We start from the raw sequence: 22,003 nt of genomic DNA on the forward strand, positions 1-22,003 counted from the left end.
AGGACATTCACTTCTCTAGAATGGCACCGACTGCATCAGACTTACCATCGATGCCTTCTCACCACAATGGGTACTGGAAAAACTGAAGTGCCAAATGCCTTCAGTCCTGGCACCGGCGCATTCCAGAAAAACAGTACCTCAACTCAGTACTGCAGGAATCCTGCTACTCCAGGGACTTGTCAGTTTTAGACAGGCCAGAGTCCCCACTACTTATGGGCACCAAATAACTCTCAGTACAGAGACCTCAGTTTCTGGATTACTGTTGCTGTAAAAACAGCAAAGAGTCCTGTGGCACCTTATAGACTAACAGACGTTTTGGAGCATGAGCTTTCATGGGTGAATACCCACTTTGTTGGATGCTCATGCTCCAAAACGTCTGTTAGTCTATAAGGTGCCACAGGACTCATTGCTGCTTTTACAGATCCAGAGTAACACAGCTACCCTTCTGATACATTGCGTCCTGGTATCGCAAGATTTTCTGCCTTATTCTATTGTGCCCTCCCCCACATTTGGAGAACATTGAGGAGGATGAAGGAAACATTCAGTCAGTTTCCTTTTTACCAGTGCAGGGTTCCCCTCCACATCAGTACAGAAATCCATATCTTGACAAAGATCCTCATCCACAACAGAGATGGTGGGATCAGTCTTGGGGGCCACCCCTTTTTCCATTTGGGCCTCTAGTGTAAGCAGAGTCAGGATGAGCTCTACCCTGACATCTGCTGGTGAATTATGGTGAGTGTGGAAAAGAATTTCAGGAGCTGATCATATTTGCATAGGCACACCCACCCTGCCTAGCATAGCCCATGGCAGCCTAAAATGGTCACTTTGACAGCTGTGGGATCCCCAATTTCTCTGTTATTGGGGCAGGAGGAATAAAGTGTTGTCACCCTGATTATGTGAATGAGGGACTATGAACCTATTTTATGACAGAGAATCTCACCATCAACTAAGTAGCACTCGCTAGACAAGGGACATGGGGGCCAAAACCCAATGAATGGAGAGAGGTTGGGGACAGATGTGTGTACCTGATGGTATGGGCCCCTTTTGAGGGCCTGGAACACCAATTGCACCTCTGCTCTTTTAGACTCATAAACTTGAAGGTCAGAAAGGACAATCGTGATCATTTAGTCTGACCTCCTGCACATTGCAGGCCACAGATCTTCACCCACTCTTGAAATAGACTCAGCTTCATCTGGCTGCAATATCTGCATTTCACTTATCTACGAAGACTGCTTTTCTAGTAGCTATCATGTCAGACCACAGGGTTGGGGAGATGAGGGCCTTGATGGGTAGACCCACCATTTATGGTATTTTTCAAGGCAAGATCTCTTTATGGCCACACCCTATATTTGTATCTAAAGTGCTGTCAGATCTGTATTTTAAGCAGGCCGTTCATCTACCAGTATTTTTCCTTAAATCATATAAATCTCAGCACGAGACCTCCTTTCTTACCTTAGATGTGAGACAGGCATTGGACTTTTATCTAGATAGGACCATGCAATTTTGGAAGTCACCTAGATTGTTTGTCTCCATTGAAGAAATGTCCAAGGGTCCGTAATCTCTACAGAGCGATTTTTGAGGTGTATCATTGCTTGATACAATGCAGCTGGTGCTCTACCTCCCAAAGATTAATAGCACACTCAACCAGATCACAGGGAACTTCCACAGCTTTACTCAAGAACATTCCAGTGTCTGAGACATGCAGTGCTGCTTCATGAGCCTCAGTGCATACTTTTTCTAAACGCTATGCCATGGTCCATTTGTCACATCTGATACAGCACTTGGTTCTGCTGTACTGTCTTCAGTCTTGGACTCAATTCCAAAGCTCTCACCTGCTGGTGGAGATACTGCTCGGGAGTCACCTGAAATGGAACAACCATAGGGACGCTACTTAAAGAAAAGGTTACTCACCTTGTGCAGTAACTGTGGTTCTGCGAGATGTGTGTTCCTATGGATGCTCCACTACCTACTCTTCTTCCCCTCTGCTTTGGACCGTTTGTTGGATGTTTGGATAGAGAAGTAAATGAGGGCAGTTTGCCTGCGCTGTTCTGTATCCTCTCGGTATGTGGCATGAGGTTGTATAACGCATATATATGGGCCAAATGGACACTGTTAGCATAGGTGCCAACTCTGTGGATGCTCCACCCTGCCCCAGCTCATCTCCACCTCCACTCCGCCTCCTCTCCTGAACTTGCCACTGCCTCCTGCTTCTCCCACCTCCCTCCCTCCCTCCCTCCCAGCTGTTTCGCGCGGCAAGCACTAGGAAGGAGGGGGGAGGAGGAGGAACACAGTTCACTTGGGGAAGAGGCGGAGCTGAGGCAGGGATTTGGGGAGGGGTCGAATTGGAGCGGGGCTGGGGGCGGGCAATGAAATTTGGCTGTTGTGATTGCTAGTGGAAAATCTCCAGTCAGGTGCTCGAGAGGCACATGTGTACTAGAAGTGGAGCACCCATAGGGGGCACATCTCAAAAAATAAAGTTATTGCATAAGGTGAATAACTTTTTTTCTTATATTTTGGGTAAAGTGCGTCAGATTATTGCCTGGATTTGTGGAGCATGAGCAAATGAGATAAAGGCAGACCAATTTAAAAAAGAAATCCACTAGAACAGTCATCTCTGAGCAGGGGCTTGTATTGCCTTAGGTTGCGTTCTGCCAAACATTCTGCTCTTCCTAATGTATTAAAGACCGTGTCCAAAGGTGTCACCTTCTGTCTTTCAAGTTTATATGGCATCATGCACAAAATAAGAGCATTTTAAATTCAGTATAAATGTTAATATTTTAATCAATCTGTATTTCATTCTTGCTTATTGGACAGTGTTAAAAGTCATTACTGGGCATCCTTTTGATATACATGTGCATGTGAAGAGCTATGAAAATACAAATGGTACAATGTTATCAGAATGGATCGGCAGTGAATTACGGGGGAAATGCTGAATGTACTCATTTTACTTAACATTTTTGATAAAGGTGCTCTGGGAGCAAGTATTGTAGTCATTGTGAACATCAAGGCAATTTAAAGGAGCTGTGATATTTCCATGTTTGATTGCATCTATCCACTGAAGATCATTTTCTCACAGAATTATGCACACAGACAGACATGTCTTAACACAAGACAAATTAGTCTAATGCTATAAGAAGGTACCAGCTGGCATCTAAAACATAATTATTGGTTAAAAGTTGACTAGATTATATTCTATATTTCATTTTCATTAGACTGTATAAAGGTTAGACATTGTGAATTTTGAACTAAGAGTATTTTTAGCTAATGTAAATGGCTTAATCTTCCTAAGCTGCTTGCTTTCTAACCCTTTAGAAATTATACTAGTTATGTCAGCAGAGGTCGGTGAAGGAGATAGTAGGGCCTATAATAGATGTCAAGAGTAATTACTGAGAAATGACATAGAAATTGGCTTAAAATTTAAATTTTTGCCTTTGTGATCTTAGATGTTGGGAACTGATGGGAGTAGCAGACATACGAATACACATTTTCCAGGGAACGAGAGGATATAGTGATGAAAAGCAAGATTCCTTCAGCCTATTCAGTCACGTTAGAAAATGTGAAAGTTGGTTATAACTGTGGCAGGATCCATTCCAGTATTCCGAATTCTGCTTTCCTTTAGCAGGTAGATTTGAAAACTAATGGCAAACAATAGATGGAACTGATGGGCTGAAGAGATGCTTTCATAAAACCTATATGTAAGAAGTGACTTGATGAAACTATAACAGGGAGAGTTGGAAAAATTACTGAAATGAATGTGGGAGGAACCAGTAAATCTTTTAAAAATAAAATGATCTGCTAAATATTTAAAGGGAAAATACATAAAAAAGGGAGGAAGCACTGAGGATTGTTCTAATCCAGAAAAGAATAAGGTAATCAAAATGAAGAGAAAAGCACCATTATTTTGAAAGACTAAGATGTGATGCCAAGACTAGAGCAAGGAGTAGCCTTGAATTATGGAATATGTGTAGTGGAGGATGTGATATCCATTTGTGCCGTGGGAACCTTCCTTTGACAGTGGACAGGAGGACATTTCCTTAATGAGTAACATATTTTGCTATCTCAAAATATTTTGTGTTAAAGTAGATTATAAATCCTGTTCTATTGCAGTTACTCCCATATAAGCAATCATCAATAACTATCACACAGGAAAACCCAAAAAGTCTGTGAATCTAATGTAAACTAACACTGCTTGTGAGTTGTTGCTTTGATATTTAATTACATATAAAACCAATAGTAAAGGGGTATAAAATTCCTTTAAAAAATAAAATACACAAACTATTTCATGTAAATCTTGTAGCAGATTGAAGCACTATGGATTTCAGTAGCCAAATGAAAATCAGCAACTGAAATCTAAATGTGAAAATTCTCATACTGTATAGCCTGACTGCAGGCTTACCATTAGCTGGGTCCCTTTATCATGGACTGAATGACTAAAGTTAGAATAGGTTATAGAATTTAATTTAACTTTTAATTTAACCCCATTTCCCACAGCCAATCAGTGTCTATTAAATTGCTATTGTTAAAACTGTTTCAGAAGTTTTATATATTCTGTTTAAAAAAAAATCACAGTCATGGGGCTGGGGATTGGATTGACATTTTAAACAAAACTGGCCTATGTATGCATAACTTAGCAATTTTCTATGGAGCTCTTCTCTGTTTTTCTGAGATATGATTAATGTGACACGTATTAGTCCACAGTGAACAATGTGGAACTAGTTAATAGGAAAGATTCCTTTTACTTATTATCTAAGAGCAGAGCCTTTAGCACATCTGGACATTATGTCCCTTTGAACCAAAAGGAATTAATTAGCCATTCTGTTCACTGGAACATCCTTTTTGATTCTACAAAGGAAGTAGATGTGCCATCCCTTAATCTGAGAAACAAAATGAAAACTGGGGGGAGAGGTGTGTGGAAAAGTAGAATGAACATGGAAGCTTCCCCATGTTCGCCAGGTTTTCAATTTGTTTCTGCTTGATGCTTCTGATCAAGTAGGTCATTTAGAGAAACTGTTCATTGACTAAGGCTGTGGGTGGACTAGATTGAAAATGTTATGCGGTACAAATGAAGGAATTAATATCTAGCCAAAAAAAAAAAAAGCCTTAGGGAGGAATTTTGGCTCAAATCCCAGTTGTGTTGAGTACATAAGGTGCTTATACTCTGCAACTGAGTGAGAGGGAAAGTAAAGGAAGTTCTTCTTTTGAGTGCTTGTTCGTGTCCATGTGCTGCGTGCATGACAGGCAGAAGATTTTTGCCTTAGCAGTATCCGTAGTGTTGGCCTGGGCGTCCCCTGGAGTTGCACCTTCATGATGCCCCGTGTTGGGCCCTGCCGACCCAACCCCTACTCAATTCCTTCTTACCACCTGTGATGACTAGCTGGAACTCCCTACCGCTCTTGCCTCAGCAAGTGTGTGCTTTGCAGTATCTCTATCCTCGTGTATATAGGTAGCATCGTAGTTATAGGTAGTGTAGTTTTTCTTTTAGGTTTCCATTGGGGGGGTCTTCTCATCTACGTTTTTCCCCAGCACTAGGATGTACCTCGGTGGCCGGGCTTTAAACCATGCTCGGACTGTGGCAGGTTTATGCCAAGGAGTGACCCGCACTCATCATGCCTTAAGTGTCTGGGCGAGGGGCATCTCAGAGACCACTGTAAGATCTATAAGGGTTTTCACCCTAGGACCCCTAAGGACAGAGAGCAGTGCATCCGAATTGTACTTATGGAGGTGACTCTTCAACCCCAATCATGCCACGCTTGACCCAGCCTCATGCAGCCCAGCGCCGAGGAAGGACTCAGTTAAAGATCCTTTCCGCCACCACCACAGTTCCACCCACAAGCAGGCATCGGCGAGGCACCGCTCTCACTCCCCTGTGCCCCGTAAGAAGAAGAAGGCCGACAGAGGGCACTCCCTAGCTAGGTCTAAGTACCATATAATGAGCAAACACCCATTGGGTGCTCAATCAGCTGAGATCCCGTCAACTCCTGCCCCAGGAGGGTTACAGTCGAGTCCAGACCTGCACCGTGAGGACATACAACTCCCCTCCATGTCTGAGGTGCTAGAGGCGGCAGCGGACCTTTTGGCACTTACAGTGCTGCCCTCGTCTCCTAGGAGGGACAGGTCGCCGGCACCGATCCCAAGCTCGGTACATTCTGTGGGCAATCCAGCGATGATGTCCGCCTTGAGGCCATCCTCGTTACATCAACCACGGGCACTGGGGGTTTCTGCAGGGTAGCTGCTCCGGTCCCCAAGCTGGCACCGATCCCCAGCACCAAGAGGCTCTACTCCTCCCTAGTCATCACATTCAGAGACCTTGGAGACAGAGTCCTCACTCTAGCAGGAGCAGATTATCCCACTCCTGCCGCAATCATCATTCCTATCCGGCACCCTGGCAGAGCTAGTGGCAGTGGCCCTGCTGGACATCCTGGGCCTATCATCAAAGCCAGGGTTCCAGATCAGCGTTGGTGGCCTCAGTCTCAGGCACTCCAACAGCGCTGCCTGCCGCACTGTCCTCGGGACTGATCATGACGTCGACCATGGCAACATTCTCGATGCTGACCGTGGCGTCAGTCCTGACATTGGCTGCAACCCCGATACTGGCACCAAGCTCAGCACCAACCCCAACACCAATCCTGGCACCAGCAGTGCCACCGGCTACGGCACCAAGTACAGCACCATTGCTCCTTGCCCCACGGGACCCCAGGGAGGGGCCAAGGGCAGTGATCAGCCCCGGTACTGGCTGCCTTCTTATCCTCTTCGTTGCTGGATGAGGCAGTGGCAGGTACATCAACTGCTCCGGCCTTAGAGGACACTAGGGTTCTGCAGCAGCTGCTGAGACAGGTGGTCCAGAACCTAAATATCAAAATGGAGAAGGTGGTGGAGGAAGCCAAACCAATGGTTGATATTCTGTCCCCTCCCAGGCCATCCTGTATCATGCTGCCACTGATCAAAATGATGAGCGATGCCACCAAGACACTGTGGCAGACCCCATCCTCGCTGCCGCCTATCGCCAAGAGATATGAACAAAGGTGCTTTGTTTCCTTACGAGGGTATGAACATTTGTACACCCACCCCCAGCTGGACTCCATGGCAGTGGATGTGGCTAACCAGCATGAGTGACAGGGCTACCAAGGGCCCTCTCCCAAAAACCGTGATGCCAAGAAATTGCACCTTTTGGGGAGAAAATTATACTCGATGGGGGGATTGCAGTTCTGTATCGCTAACTATCGCTAACTTCAGACAGTGGTTAGCAGACACAATTATAACACCTGTGGGACTTTCTTAAAGATCTTGACAGGCTTGACATCAAGCAGCCAATCCCACCTTGGACCTTAACTTGTTCCTTTCGAGACTGATGGGTCCGCCCTTTGAACCACTGGCAACGTGCTCCCCGCTCTGTCTCTCATACAAGGTGACATTTCTGGTTATGATAACCTCAGCTAGGAGGATGTCTGAGCTCAAGACCCTAACATCAGAGCCTCCTTACGCTATGTTCTATAGGACAAGGTTCAGCTCAGGCTGCACCCGGCTTTCCTCCCAAAGGTTGTCTCCCAATTTCACATCAACCAAGACATCTTCCTCCTGGTGTTGTATACTAAGCTGCATTCCAGCGGCAAGAAGCAGAAGCTTCACTCACTGGATGTCCACAGAGCATAGCCTTTTACATCAAGAGAACAAAGCTGTTCCGAAAATCCATCAAACTATTCATGGCAGTGGCGGACAGAATGAAAGGTCTTCCTGTCTCTTCTCAGTGGATTTCGTCATGGATCACATACTGCATACCTGAGTGTTATAACCTGGCAGCGATGGCTGCCCCTCCAATTACTGCGCACTCCGCCAGGCCTCCTCAGTGGTGTTCCTGGTACAGATTCTTACCTCGGAAACTTGCAGAGCAGCGATATGATCCTCCATACACACTTTCACCACGCACTATGCAATTACCCAGCAGGCCAGAGACAATGCAGCCTTTGGTAGAGTGGTGCTCCAATCAGTGGACAACTCTGACTTCACCTCCTGAACTTGGGCTTGGGAGTCACCTCATTGGAATTAACATGAACAACCACTCCAAGAAAAAATGATTAGTCACCTTCTCATAACGGTTATTCTTCGAGATGTGTTGTTCATGTCCATTCCAATACCCTTCCTCCTACCCCTCTGTCGGAGTAGCCGGCAAAAAGGAACTGAGTGGGGGCTAGGTCGGCAGGGCCCTATACTGGGCACCATGAATGCGTGACTCCAGGGGGCCCCCAGGCCTGCCCTAAAGATACTGCTAAGGGGGGAAATATTCTGGCTGTCATGCATGTGGCACACACGCACCTGATTGAAATGGACATGAACAACACATCTCGAAGAACAACAGTTACTAGAAGGTGAGTAACTGTTTTCTCTGCGTCACTGTTGGAATCCCTCTGGTTCTGGGTGGGTCTCCAGCACAAAGTAGATTAGACACAAGGCTGCTCTTATACCCGCCAGAATAGACCCTTTCACCTGCTGGAATCCAGTGAAGTGCACTGTGCCCCACGACCCCACATGTCCCCTATGCTAAGGGTGAAGGGAGTGTGTGGTGTGAAGCTGGCTTTTCTAGCTCACTCCCATCCCAGAATTCCTTTACTCCTAGAGAATCTTCAGTGCTCTTTTAGAGCAGCTTTAAGATCCCTTTTCCCCACTCCGGAAGCACAGACTTTAAATGGGCCAAGAACAAGGCCCATTATCTGCATTTTGTAAGACACATCAATGGTGTAATTCAAAGACAATGTCACTTATCCAGTGCTTAATTTGTAATGAAAGAGGTGCCAGGGCTCAAGCAATTAGGTGCTGGGGCTCAAATTTTTTTACATTCAGAGCTGGTGCAACAAACCCAGAGATGCCAAGACTATGAACTGCAAAGCCTAGAGGTGCCAGGGTCAGCCTTGGCACAAATTAATCACTGTGCTTTTCCCAGCTATGGCTATGACACTATGTGTAGAATGGAATAGTGGCAAAACAAGGGTACTTAGTCTAGTACTGGTAAACTTTGTTTATGCAAGATAAATGCACTATACCAGATGTTTATAGAAGAAAAGACGCAGATAGGCATGCCCTGCTCCCAGGAAACAAAACACATTTGTCGTCTTAATGTATCTGTCAGATAATAATAGGTTTCAAGAGTTCTATGTATACTAAGTGATAGAGCTATCCCTTGGTAACAGAACAAGGCTTGGAACAGGCAGTTTCTAATGAAAACCCAGTTTTTCTATGAAATCCATATATAACCTTAGGGAGAGAATGAAGGGACCCATTTCAGTAAAGACACTCCTATTTTCCAGGAGACATTAATGTTGGTTAATTTCTTTCTCGGTCTAGGTGAGTGAATATAAATCTTTTCTATAGTACAAGAACAAGACACTGTCAACCAGCTGAGGTGCAGAAATGTACTTGTCCTCAGAGAGAAAATAATCAGCATTGTTACAGAATGTCTCTTACAGAAAAAAAAAGAAGTATTCTCCCAAAAGATGTTAATGCAAGAGTTGCATCCTAGGAGAGAGCTACAATCTCCCTTTAATTTTTGAGGGGTAATTTAGTAAAACCTATAATTACTATAGAATGGGGTGAGCAAACTTTTTGGCCTGAGGGCCACATCGGGGAATAGAAACTGTATGGCAGACATGAATGCTCACAAAATTGGGGTTGGAGTGCAGGAGGGGGTGAGGGCTCTGGTTGGGAGTGTGAGCTCAGGGATGGGGATGAAGAGTTTGGGGTGTAGGAGGGTGCTCAGGACTGGGACGGAGCGGTTCGGAGGGGGATCAAGGCTGGGGCAACGGTGCAGGTTCTGGTGGGGGTTGCAGGCTCTGGAGTGGGGCTGGGAATAGACTCATAGACTCATAGACTCTAGGACTGGAAGGGACCTCGAGAGGTCATCGAGTCCAGTCCCCTGCCCTCATGGCAGGACCAGATACTGTCTAGACCATCCCTAATAGACATTTATCTAACCTACTCTTAAATATCTCCAGAGATGGAGATTCCACAACTTCCCTAGGCAATCTATTCCAGTGTTTAACTACCCTGACAGTTAGGAACTTTTTCCTAATGTCCAATCTAAATCTCCCTTGCTGCAGTTTAAGCCCATTGCTTCTTGTTCTATCATTGGAGGCTAAGGTGAACAAGTTTTCTCCCTCCTCCTGATGACACCCTTTTAGATACCTGAAAACTGCTATCATGTCCCCTCTCAGTCTTCTCTTTTCCAAACTAAACAAACCCAATTCCTTCAGCCTTCCTTCATAGGTCATGTTCTCAAGACCTTTAATCATTCTTGTTGCTCTTCTCTGGACCCTCTCCAATTTCTCCACATCTTTCTTGAAATGCAGTGCCCAGAACTGGACACAATACTCCAGTTGAGGCCTAACCAGCGCAGAGTAAAGCGGAAGAATGACTTCTCGTGTCTTGTTTACAACACACCTGTTAATGCATCCCAGAATCATGTTTGCTTTTTTTGCAACAGTATCACACTGTTGACTCATATTAAGCTTGTGGTCCACTATGACCCCTAGATCTCTTTCTGCCATACTCCTTCCTAGACAGTCTCTTCCCATTCTGTATGTGTGAAACTGATTGTTCCTTCCTAAGTGGAGCACTCTGCATTTATCTTTATTGAACTTCATCCTGTTTACCTCAGACCATTTCTCCAATTTGTCCAGATCATTTTGAATTTTGACCCTGTCCTCCAAAGCAGTTGCAATCCCTCCCAGTTTGGTATCGTCCGCAAACTTAATAAGCATACTTTCTATGCCAACATCTAAATCGTTGATGAAGATATTGAACAGAACCGGTCCCAAAACAGACCCCTGCAGAACCCCACTTGTTATACCTTTCCAGCAGGATTGGGAGCCATTAACAACTACTCTCTGAGTACGGTTATCCAGCCAGTTATGCACCCACCTTATAGTAGAGATTTATAAGTAGAATAAGAGATTTGGAGTGCAGGAGGGTGTTCGGTGCTGGGATTGAGTGGTTTTGAGAGTAGGAGGGAGATCAGGGCTGGGGCAGGGGATTGGGGTGTGGGGAGAGGCTCAAGGGTGCAGGCTCCAAGCAGCGCTTACTTCAAGTGGCTCCCAGAAGCAGTGACATGTCTCTTCTCCAGCTCCTAGGCATGAAACATCCCCCGACCCTCAGAGAGGAGCCAAGCCATGGCTTCCGGTAGCCACGTGGTACGCCCTCCGACCCAGCGCCCCAACTGTAGTGCCAGAGCGTGGCTGAGCCACGTGGTGTGGCTCTTGCCCCGGTTCCCCAATGGGAGCTTGTGGGCCGGCTCAAAATGGCTCACAGGCCAGATCCATCTTGTAGGCTGTACTTTGCCCACCACTGCTATAGGAGGTAGAGGAAAAGTGAAATTAATATTCCATGACTAGGTCTTAATTTCTCTATCTCTTAGAGAAAGATGAGAACAGGATGATTATCTATATTATCAGCAAAGAGTCCTGTGGCACCTTATAGACTAACAGATGTTTTGGAGCATGAGCTTTCGTGGGTGAATACCCACTTCGTCAGATGCAACTGATGAAAGCTCATGCTCCAAAATGTCTGTTAGTCTATAAGGTGCCACAGGACTCTTTGCTGCTTTTACAGATCCAGACTAACACGGCTACCCCTCTGATACTATCTATATTATGTGACTCAAATGCAAGTCATATGAAAGTTGGAACTATGATTATATCTAACATAATAAAACAGGAATTAGTCTAGATGGTAGAACATCTTCCTTCAACTACAGCAAGATCTGTCTCATCTTGCTCAGGCAACCAGTTCAATTGAAGTGATGCTCTAAGATCAGTAACATTTTATTTGAAAATGACATTTGCCAATCCCAACTTTTAAGTGACATCTTTGACTTGGTACACCCAACTCGGGCAATTGATTAAATGCATTAATTATACAAATCTCAGAGATTTGAATATGCACATTGTTAGAGATTATTACTTCTGTTATTAAAAAACAGTAATTTCCATCTCTAGCACCCATAATAACAAGCCCACAGTACTACACACCAGTTTAGGAACAGTGATCGTCTACATTTCAACTAAATATAGATCAATTACAGCAGTGTTGTTATGAAATCTCATTTAAATTGGTGGGTGTGGCAACCATCCTTCATTCAGGATAAATGTAAGTAGTAGTTAAACTACATTTTGGGGTAAGATAGCTGAAACAATAGGAGCCACCACCCAAAATAAAGGCCACGTGCAAGGCTAGTCATAAACTGAATGATGTGGGCGATGGGGTTTTGTTGGAAATTGCTTGTTGGAAGTATGTATTTGTGAGGGAAGAAGCAGCAGCCAGAGAACAGGCAGAGAGAAACAACCACAAAGCTAAGAGCAAGAGAAGGAGCAGAAATCTGATCCCAACAGAAAGTGAAAAGAGAGGAGGGAGAGTGCTGGCTGAAAAAAACCCTGGAACTATGAGCAAAGAAAATGCCTTCTGTTTGTTTCCAATGGTGCTCTAGGAAACCCAACTTCATATATGTTCTATGTAAATAAACAGGATTTCATTAAAGCAATACCTGGCTCTATCATCTATTTCTCCTCCTACTAGAAAAACCCACAAGACTGACTAACTGCCTGGGCCAAAAGGGGTAATGGAATTAACATTTACTATGAATTTAGGTCTTATGCATTTTCTGTGTTTTTGGTAGTGCCCAAATTATGCAAGGCACTTTCCAGAAGTAAGACACAATCCCAACTTAGATGAGTTTTCAGTCTAACATAAGCCATTCAGACACACAATGAGACAGAAATTAGTAGTATGTGATAAATATTGGGCTAGGAGAACTGTATTACTCAGGTGGCTTCCTTTTAGGTAGCACAGTAGAAGTGGGTTTTTAGGTGGCACTTAAATGCGGAGAGAGTTAGGGAGCCTTGTGGATGGCCTTAAGAAGGACATAGTGCATCTAAGGGGTGATTTGAAGAAAGCGCAGTTTAATGCAGGAAATTGACAAATGGACATATTGAGCCTGAAATGTTGGTGTAACCATACGTTCTAGACAAGTTAGTTGAACTTAGCTACCCTCTATCTTCTAACCTTCAGAAGGGAAATGCAACACCTCATCTCACCAAATGTATGGTTCACCCAAGCAATGTAAATAGTGACCTTTATCTCCATGCTGTTACACTTTTGAAGTGTTTGCCAAGACTTATATTACCCTTTTTTTGCCAGTATTTTACATTGCAAGCTAACTTGCTGCCCATTATAGGCTTCAGACTACTTGCCTTTCTCTCCCATCGAAAAAGTTCAAGTTAGTCACCTTCACAATGCCTTTGACCCCAGCTCATGGAGGGAATGAGAAACCTGAGGTGGTTTCCAAGAGTGTCTGGAAACTGCTGTCCATTGCACTGAGAGAAAGACACTAAATGATCTTAAGTGGAACCAATCTCATCTTAGCATGCAAATGAATAAAAGATAACAAATAAAACCCTGAAGCTCCACTGTAGAGACATGGATCAAGTGAAAGATTTACTACTTTAATTCCAATTGATTTTCGTTGCTTAAATAAGAGTGAAACCACAACACCACCATGTGTCTGCACCCATTCACTCATTGTTTACAAAGCAGAATACTGTAATTAAGGAAATTGAATGTTTCTTGAAGCTCTATTAAAGAAAAGACTAATTTGCTTACAATGCATTGATAGTCTGTCTAAATCAGTTGGCCTACTTCCAGTTTCAGGGTGGCTGAGATTTGAGATCATTGTGAAGCAAGTGTCCCAAATTTCCTAGTTTGATTATTCTGATTCCTGCATCAAAAGGTTACACAACCCAGAAGAGACAAGAAAAGAAATCAGCTAGAAAAATGCTTCATACATAGTGTATCTGTGATAGCCTTCCAATGACTCATGCTTATTTAAAATAACTCTAAAAACAGTACTAAATCAAAGTGGTGTTTGAATAATTTCTAATGGGGAAAGCTACATAAAGATCAGGAAACTCCATACCAAGGTAAATAATATGTTTCTTCCTTCAGGAGAGAGCCACATGAAATGGTAAAATCAGCATCTGATATCCTGTACCAATGAGACTGGAAGGGTAATACACAAGTGTTTCAGAGGATGCTCTCCCTTTTCAGTTGGCTTTTTTACAGAATGATTCTGTGATGGGAGGCCAGGCTTGCCAGTGGCATTACCTAGTGGTTAGATTTCCCCCTCTCAATTTCCCTCTCTTGGTCTGTGGAGCCTCCCATTGGCAACTTTCCCAGTACTGGGACAGCCCGCCTTTTGGTGGATTGCAACTCTGCTCTCCGGCCATGTCACCAATTTAGCTCAGCCCTCCTTTCAGGATAGCAGTATCCAATGAGCTGTAAAGGGCCCCATGTCCTTATGACAGGGAAGGACCTTCAGTCTATCTCCTGGGCACTGTAAGGGGTTTATATTTGCCACAAGGCTTTCAGCATCTCTACATTCTTTTCACTCCTGGGAAGGGTAGAAATTAGATTTTTGTCCCTATATGGCAAAGATCTGTGGTAGGGAGCCCAGGCCCTCTCCCACTCCTTGGGCTCTAACCTAGGGCCCTATGAGAAGCAAGAAATGTCAGGCATCAGAGTGTGCCTCAAGACTGTCTCCCTGGGCTGTTTCCTGCCATTCACCCCTCTCCACAGTCTCAAAGTCCAACTTAAGATAGTAAAGTGTATGTTTAAAGAAAAAACGGGGGGCGGGAGGGTGGTAACTGAACCTTCAGTTTGGCTGGGTTCAGCTGGTAGTCCCTCCCTCCTCTAACAGAGGCCCAGAATTGCTCCTTAATCTCTTCAATTCTAGTATGGGGTTTATACACCCTATCACAGGCTCACTAACGCTTATATCAAATACAGGTGCTATAGTATATGATAGCACCTGGTAAAAAGAAAGTGTAAAGAGCTTGCCTAGTTCTGGCTCAGTCCAGAATCTGATACTTTCTATTAATGCATGAATTTGTTTCCTGTGTCAGAGCAGGTTGATTTATCTTCAGTGAGAAACCATGTTAGTTTTAATTGTCTAAATTATTGATACAGCACAAATAACAAGTCACCGGCTCTTATGTCAATTCAGGTGGTGAGGCCAGTAGATTTGTACTAAGACAGAAGCTAGAGGTGTGCAAAGAGAGGGGTTTCAATAATTGTCTCATGCTCTTAGGGTAGCAACTTCTAGAAATGCTATATACAGAAATGTCTGACAGTGGGAAAAAATATAAATTCAACCTATGTTTGTTGTTTGCAGCCTAAGCTGCTGATCATTTTTTAAAAATGTTTATATTAGTTATTGGAATAATTTTATACCTTTAAAAATAATGGCATTTGAGTTAAGATAGATGTATTGAATGTACTGTCTACTGATGCTTGTAATAATTAACTGTTGAAATTAGTTAAGTTCTATAAAATCTAGCACTTCTGTAAATGCAATGAAAATGGGAAGACCAACCAAACCCAGTGGTGGGCCCAGTATTTCACTCTCACATCACATAAAACTTCCTTTGACATCAATGGGAATCTTGCTTAAGAAAAGACTGCCAAATAGGAACAGAATTAGGGCTGTGGATTAGCTCACGTGATTAACTAAAAAAAAATCATGATTAAAAAAATTAATTGCAATTAATCACATGTATTAAATATTTTTGGATTTTTTCTACATTTTCAAATATTGATTTCAATTACAACACAGAATGCAAGGTGTACACTCCTCACTTTATTATATTATTTTTATTACAAATATTTGCATTGTAAAAATGATAAAAGAATTAGTATTTTTCAGTTCACCTCATACAAGTACTGTAGTGCAATCTCTTTATCGTGACAGGTTTCAGAGTAGCAGCCATGTTAGTCTGTATATCACTTGATTATCACTACAAAAGTTTTTTTTTTCTCCTGCCGATAATTGCTCGTCTTAATTAATTAGCCTCTTAGAGTTGGTAGGACAATTCCCACCTTTTCATGTTCTCTGTATGTGTGTGTATATATATCTTCTTACTATATGTTCCATTCTATGCGTCCGATGAAGTGGGCTGTAGTCCACAAAAGCTTAAGCTCAAATAAATTTGTTAGTCTCTAAGGTGCCACAAGTACTCCTGTTCTGTTATTGTGAAAGTGTAACTTACAAATGGAGATTTTTTTTATATAACTACACTCAAAAACAAAACAATACAAAACTTTTAGCACCTACAAGTCCACTCAGTCCTACTTCTTGTTCAGCCAATCATTAATACAAACAAGTTTGTTTACATTTATGGAAGATAGTGCTGCCCACTTCTTATTTACATCACCAGAAAGTGAGAACAGGCGTTTATTGCAAGGTATTTGTATGCCCCTTCATGCTTCAACCACCATTCCAGAGGACATGCTTCCATGCTGATATCACTCGTTTAAAAAAAAATGCGTTAATTAAACTTGTGACTGAACTCCTTGGGGGAGAATTGTATGTTTCCGGCTCTATTTTACCCACATTCTGCCATTTCTATCCCCAAATCTGTCATCCGTTTACCGCCCCGACCAGGAAAACAAAGAGATCTGCTGCTTGCCAGGAGCTAGGATTCATAATGTGATGGAGACTCTGCCAAGACTTATCAAGCCTTTGGATCGCTACCCCTTCCTGCTTCTCCATGTGGGCATCAGTGATACCGCCAATAATACTGGTAGAGCAATGCAGCGGTGCACAGACAATCCAGAAAGTTTTTGGAAAGTGTAGGGGACAATTTCCTGATGCAAGTGCTGGACGAATCAACTAGGGGCAGAGCTCTTCTTGACCTGCTACTTACAAACTGGGAAGAATTAGTAGGGGAAGCAAAAGTGGATGGGAACCTGGGAGGCAGTGACTAGGAGATGGTCGAGTTCAGGATCCTTACAGAAAGAAGAAAGGAGAGCAGCAGAATATGGACCCTGGACTTCAGAAAAGCAGACTTTGACTCCCTCAGAGAACTGGAGGGTATGATCCCCTGGGAGAATAACATGACGGGAAAAGGAGTCCAGAAGAGCTGGCTCAATTTTAAAGAATCTTTATTGAGGTTGCAGGAACAAACCATCCCGGTGTGTAGAAAGAATAATAAATATGGCAGGCGACCAGCTTGGCTTAACAGTGAAATCCTTGCTGATCTTAAGCACAAAAAAAGAAGCTTACAAGAAGTGGAAGACTGGACAAATGACCAGGGAGGAGTACAAAAATATTGCTTAGGCATGCAGGAGTGAAATAGGGAAGGCCAAATCACACTTGGAGTTGCAACTAGCAAGGGATGTTAAGAGTAACAAGAAGGGTTTCTTCAGGTATGTTAGCAACAAGAAGAAAGTCAAGGAAAGTGTGGGCCCCTTATTGAATGAGGGAGGCAACCTAGTGACAGAGGATGTGGAAAAAGCTAATGCACTCAGTGCTTCTTTTGCCTCTATCTTTACAAACAAAGTCAGCTCCCAGACGACTTCACTGGGCAGCACAACATGGGGAGGAGGTGACGAGCCTTCTGTGGAAAAAGTTGTAGTTCAGGACTATTTAGAAAAGCTGGATTAGCACAAGTCCATGGTGCTGGATGCTCTGCATCTGAGGGGGCTAAACGAGTTGGTGAATGTGATTGCAAAGCCATTGACCATTATCTTTGAAAACTCATGGTGATTCGGAGAGGTCTCAGCTGATTGGAAAAAGGCTAATGTAGTGCCCATCTTTAAAAAAATGAAAGGAGGAAGATCCGGGGAACTACAGGCCAATCAGCCTAACTTCAGTCCCTGGAATAATCATGGAGCAGGTCCTCAAGGAATCAATTCTGAAGCACTTAGAGGAGAGGAAAGTGATCAGGAACAGTCAGCATGGATTTACCAAGGGCAAGTAATGCCTGACTAACCTAATTGCCTTCTATGATGAGATAACTGGGTCTGTGGATGAGGGGAAAGTAGTGGATGTGTTGTTCCTTGACTTCAGTAAAGCTCTCCCGCAGTATTCTTGCCAGCAAGTTAAAGTATGGGCTGGATGAATGGACTGGAAGGTGGATAGAAAGCTGGCTAGATTGTCAAGCTCAGTGAGTAGTGATCAATTCCTCCAAGTTGGCAGCCGGTATCAAGCGGAGTGTCCCAATGGTCGGTCCTGGGGCTGGTTTTGTTCAATGATCTGGAGGATGGCGTGGACTGCACTCTCAACAAGTTTGCAGATGACACTAAACTGGGAGGAGTGGTAGATATGCTGAAGGGTAGGGATAGCTTACGGAGGGACCTAGACAAATTAGAGTATTGGGCCAAAAGAAACCTGGTGAGGTTCAAGGAGGACAAGTGCAGAGTCCTGCACTTAGGACAGAAGAATCCCATGCATTGCTACAGACTAGGGACCAAATGGCTATAGGCAGCAGTTCTGCAGAAAAGGACCTAGGGGTTACAGTGGGCGAGAAGCTGGATATGAGTCAGTGTGCCTTTGTTGTCAAGAAGGCTAACAGCATTTTGGGCTGTATAAGTAGGGGCTTTGCCAACAGATCGAGGGAAGTGATCATTCCCCTCTATTCGACATTGTTGAGGCCTCATCTGGAGTACTGTGTCCCATTTTGAGCCCCCCACTACAAGAAGGATGTGGAAAAATTGGAAAGAGTCCAGTGAAGGGCAACAAAAATGATTAGAGGGCTGGAGCATGAGACTAATGAGGAGAGACTGAGGGAACTGGGATTGTTTAGTCTGCAGAAGAGAAGAATGAGGAGGGATCTGATAGCTGCTTTCAACTACCTGAAAGGGGGTTCCAAAGAGGATGGATCTAGACTATTCTCAGTGGTAGCAGATGACAGAACAAGGAGTAATGGTCTCAAGTTGCAGTCGGGGAGGTTTAGGTTGGATGATGAAAATGAACATTGTTGGTCTGCTCTGTTTTGGATCATTATCCAGCAAAACCCATCATCAGCATGGTCGCATGTCCTCTGGAATAGTGGTTGAAGCTTGAAGGAACATATGAATCTTTAGCGCATCTGGTATGTAAATATCTTGCAATGCCAGCTACAATAGTGCCATGAGAACACCTATTCTCGCTTTCAGGTGTCGTTGTGAACAAGACACAGGCAGCATTATCTTCTGCAAAAGTAAACAAACTTGTTTGTCTGAGCAATTGGCTGAACAAGAAATAGGACTGAGTGGACTTGTAAACTCTAAAGTTTTACATTGTTTTATTTTTGAATGCAGGTTTTTTGTACATAATTCTACGTTTGTAAGTTCAACTTTCATAATAAAGAGATTGTATTACACCAGTGGTTCTTAACCTTTACTGCAGCCTGCAGCCCTTTGGTTCTCAAAAATATGTTCTCGCAGCCCTTAAACCTAAAAAATATTCTTGCCCCTTAAACCTAGATATGTTGGTATATTACAGTAATAGTTTAAAAATGTATAATGTTAATAAATACATAGGTTTGATGAAACAAAGTAGTTGTACTTATGTGCCTGTGCTTAAGTTGTGTTTTCGATGATTTACCTTCCAAAAAAATCTGGCATGTCTCGCACCCCCGGAAAGGGAATCTCATCCCAGGTTAAGAACCATTGTATTAGAAATGTGATTTCTTTTGTGTTTTACAGTGCAAATATTTGTAATAAAATAAATATAAAGTGAGCACTGTACACTTTGTATTCTGTGTTATAGTTGAAATCAATATATTTTTATATGTAGAAAGCATCTAAAAATTAAATAAATGGTATTTTATTATTAACAGTGCAATTAATTGCAATAAATTAATTACTTGACAGCCCTAAAGAGAATCTTTCTTTAACTTGCTGTAAAATAAAAATAAAATTCTATTGGAAAACTTGGACATGCTTTAAAGCACAGTATATAATATCATTGTATAGTGAAAGAAAGCAAATGGAAAATTGACATTAGTACGCATTCAAGTTAGTGAGAAAATAAATTTAAAGTAGAATATCATCGCCTGTCCTAAATTAGCATAGTATTATACAAACTTTTATGTTACCAAATTTGAAATTTTGTAATTCATTTCTATCTGAGTCCCCTGCTATAATAATTCTCTGTATTGCATGCAGCTTTTACAGAATTCAATTCTTAAGATTACATTTTCCCACCCTCTCTTTGATACCAGAAGTCAGGAGTTTTTAACCTAATGTGCTAAATCAGATTGCACCGGTGATAATACAGGAGCTTCAAGCAATTCACCTAATCCAAAGTACAATAGTGCATTGATTTTAAGTCTCTAGCTTGCTTCATGACTTTGTACCTTTTAATATTCCTGGGTATATAATGTGCTCAGACATTCTACTCTCTGTAATTTTGGGCGAGGACAACGTTCAGGAGTTTCTCTCCTTATTATGGCTACTTGCAAAATATTTTGCTGCACTAATTAGATCCCCTGAGTCAATAGTGGTTTATGAATCATAGTTCAAAAGCAAGTTTTTTGAGTTAGTTTTTGCTTATTCGGAGTATTTGATTTATTGCCCCACTCTCCTAGAACTTGCAACTGAATATTACTCTATCATATATGTTTTAAATGTACTGATGTACATCTTTGTTTGTTATTCGTGCATCCAGTGAAGTGGGTATTCACCCATGAAAGCTCATGTTCCAATATGTCTGTTAGTCTGTAAGGTGCCACAGAACTCTTTGCTGCTTTTACGGATCCAGACTAACATGGCTACCCCTCTGATACTTGACATCTTTGTTATTATGCAGCAAGACATCCTTGCTTCATTTACAATGCCCTCATATGTTTTTAATCATTGCAGGGTATTTGAAATTAAAAATATCTGCAGAGTCTCAGATACCAGTGCATATTAAGTGTTGGTAAACGTTGACTCTTTAAATGGAGACTGCTGTATCTATTGGTTATGTGTTGAGGTGACAATGCTCCATGCAGGGCCGGCTCTAGGCACCAGCAAACCAAGCAGTTGTGCTCTCGGAGGGTTGGTTTGTTTTTGTTTTTGTTTTTTTTTTGCTTGGGCTGGCAAAAAACCTAGAGCTGGCCCATGCTCCATGGTAACAACTTTTATAGCAGCCTGCATTAGAATTGTAGGAAATGTGAATCTGTGTTTGAGTCAGGGAGATTTTCACCCCTAAGGGAGAGTACAGAGGAGAGTTTTTTTTAAACTTCTTGTTTGCTTTTTCTTTGTAAAAAGAAAAAAAAATCGAAAAGCAAAAGAGATTCAAATTGTAGACTTAAAAGCATTCTGCCTTCTAAACATACTTCTCTAAGTGACAGATTCTATTTATTTGTTTGAAAAACATTTTAGGTACGAGGAAAAGGACCACATTAAATAGAGAAGCTATGAGTCACAAACAAGACGTCTTTAATAAGGGCACTCAGCCTTTTTCATATTCCAAATCTACCTTTTTTACATTGAAACAGTTCCATACAACACTGCCGAAGGCTTTGTAAGCTATTTTCAGATAAATGAATACAGAATATGGGCCAGATTATTTACTGCATATCAGGGAGCTGGTTATGGCTCCCCGATTCTCTTGCCTAAGCCCACATTAGAGCAGCCTCTAGGCTGCTCTAACGTGCACTGTCTGCCTATGGTCCTCAAGGGGACTGCAAGGGAGGGAGGAGTATCAGCCAGGTACTCCAGCTCTGTGCCTTCTGGACACTTGGGAGTGCAAACCACCTGCTTTAGACTGCCAGAGCAATCATCTCTCATTCCCTTCCAAGAAAGCCCAGCTCTTATATTGTGATTGCCTTTAGAGTACTCTGAGAGGCATATTTTAGGAGACCTGAAGCATGTATTGTTAGGGGTGATGGTCAAAGTTAAAAGTGGGGAATCTGATTTATTTGTGCTTCCTGGTTATTTAGTGGAATTATGTATAGTGGGGTTGCTGTTTCTTTTTTGATTTAGAAATACAATAAGAATTTGCCAGAGGTGCCTAGAGCATTCATTTAGGTGTCTCTTGTGGTTTTATAAATCTGAAGTGTAAATAAATGAATACCTCTAGAATCTAGTGAGTTTTTTTAAGAAAGATCCGTTTCCCTTAGTCCCCCTGCCAATCTTTGTGGCTTTACAGTCAGATTTTTCTCTTAATTTTTCTCTCCTTTTTTTTATTTGTAAAAGACCCCACATAAACAAAAGGAAG

General features: G+C 42.7%; 1 protein-coding gene across 4 annotated transcripts in view; it reads left to right on the top strand.

The window, feature by feature from the left end:
* ZFYVE28 (zinc finger FYVE-type containing 28) overlaps positions 1 to 22,003 on the top strand; it is a 308,586-nt gene that overhangs the window by 174,396 nt on the left and 112,187 nt on the right. The window lies entirely within an intron of this gene.

This window comes from Gopherus flavomarginatus, chromosome 3 (genome assembly GCF_025201925.1).
Source record: "Gopherus flavomarginatus isolate rGopFla2 chromosome 3, rGopFla2.mat.asm, whole genome shotgun sequence".
In the NCBI taxonomy this organism is placed as follows: Eukaryota; Metazoa; Chordata; order Testudines; family Testudinidae; genus Gopherus; species Gopherus flavomarginatus.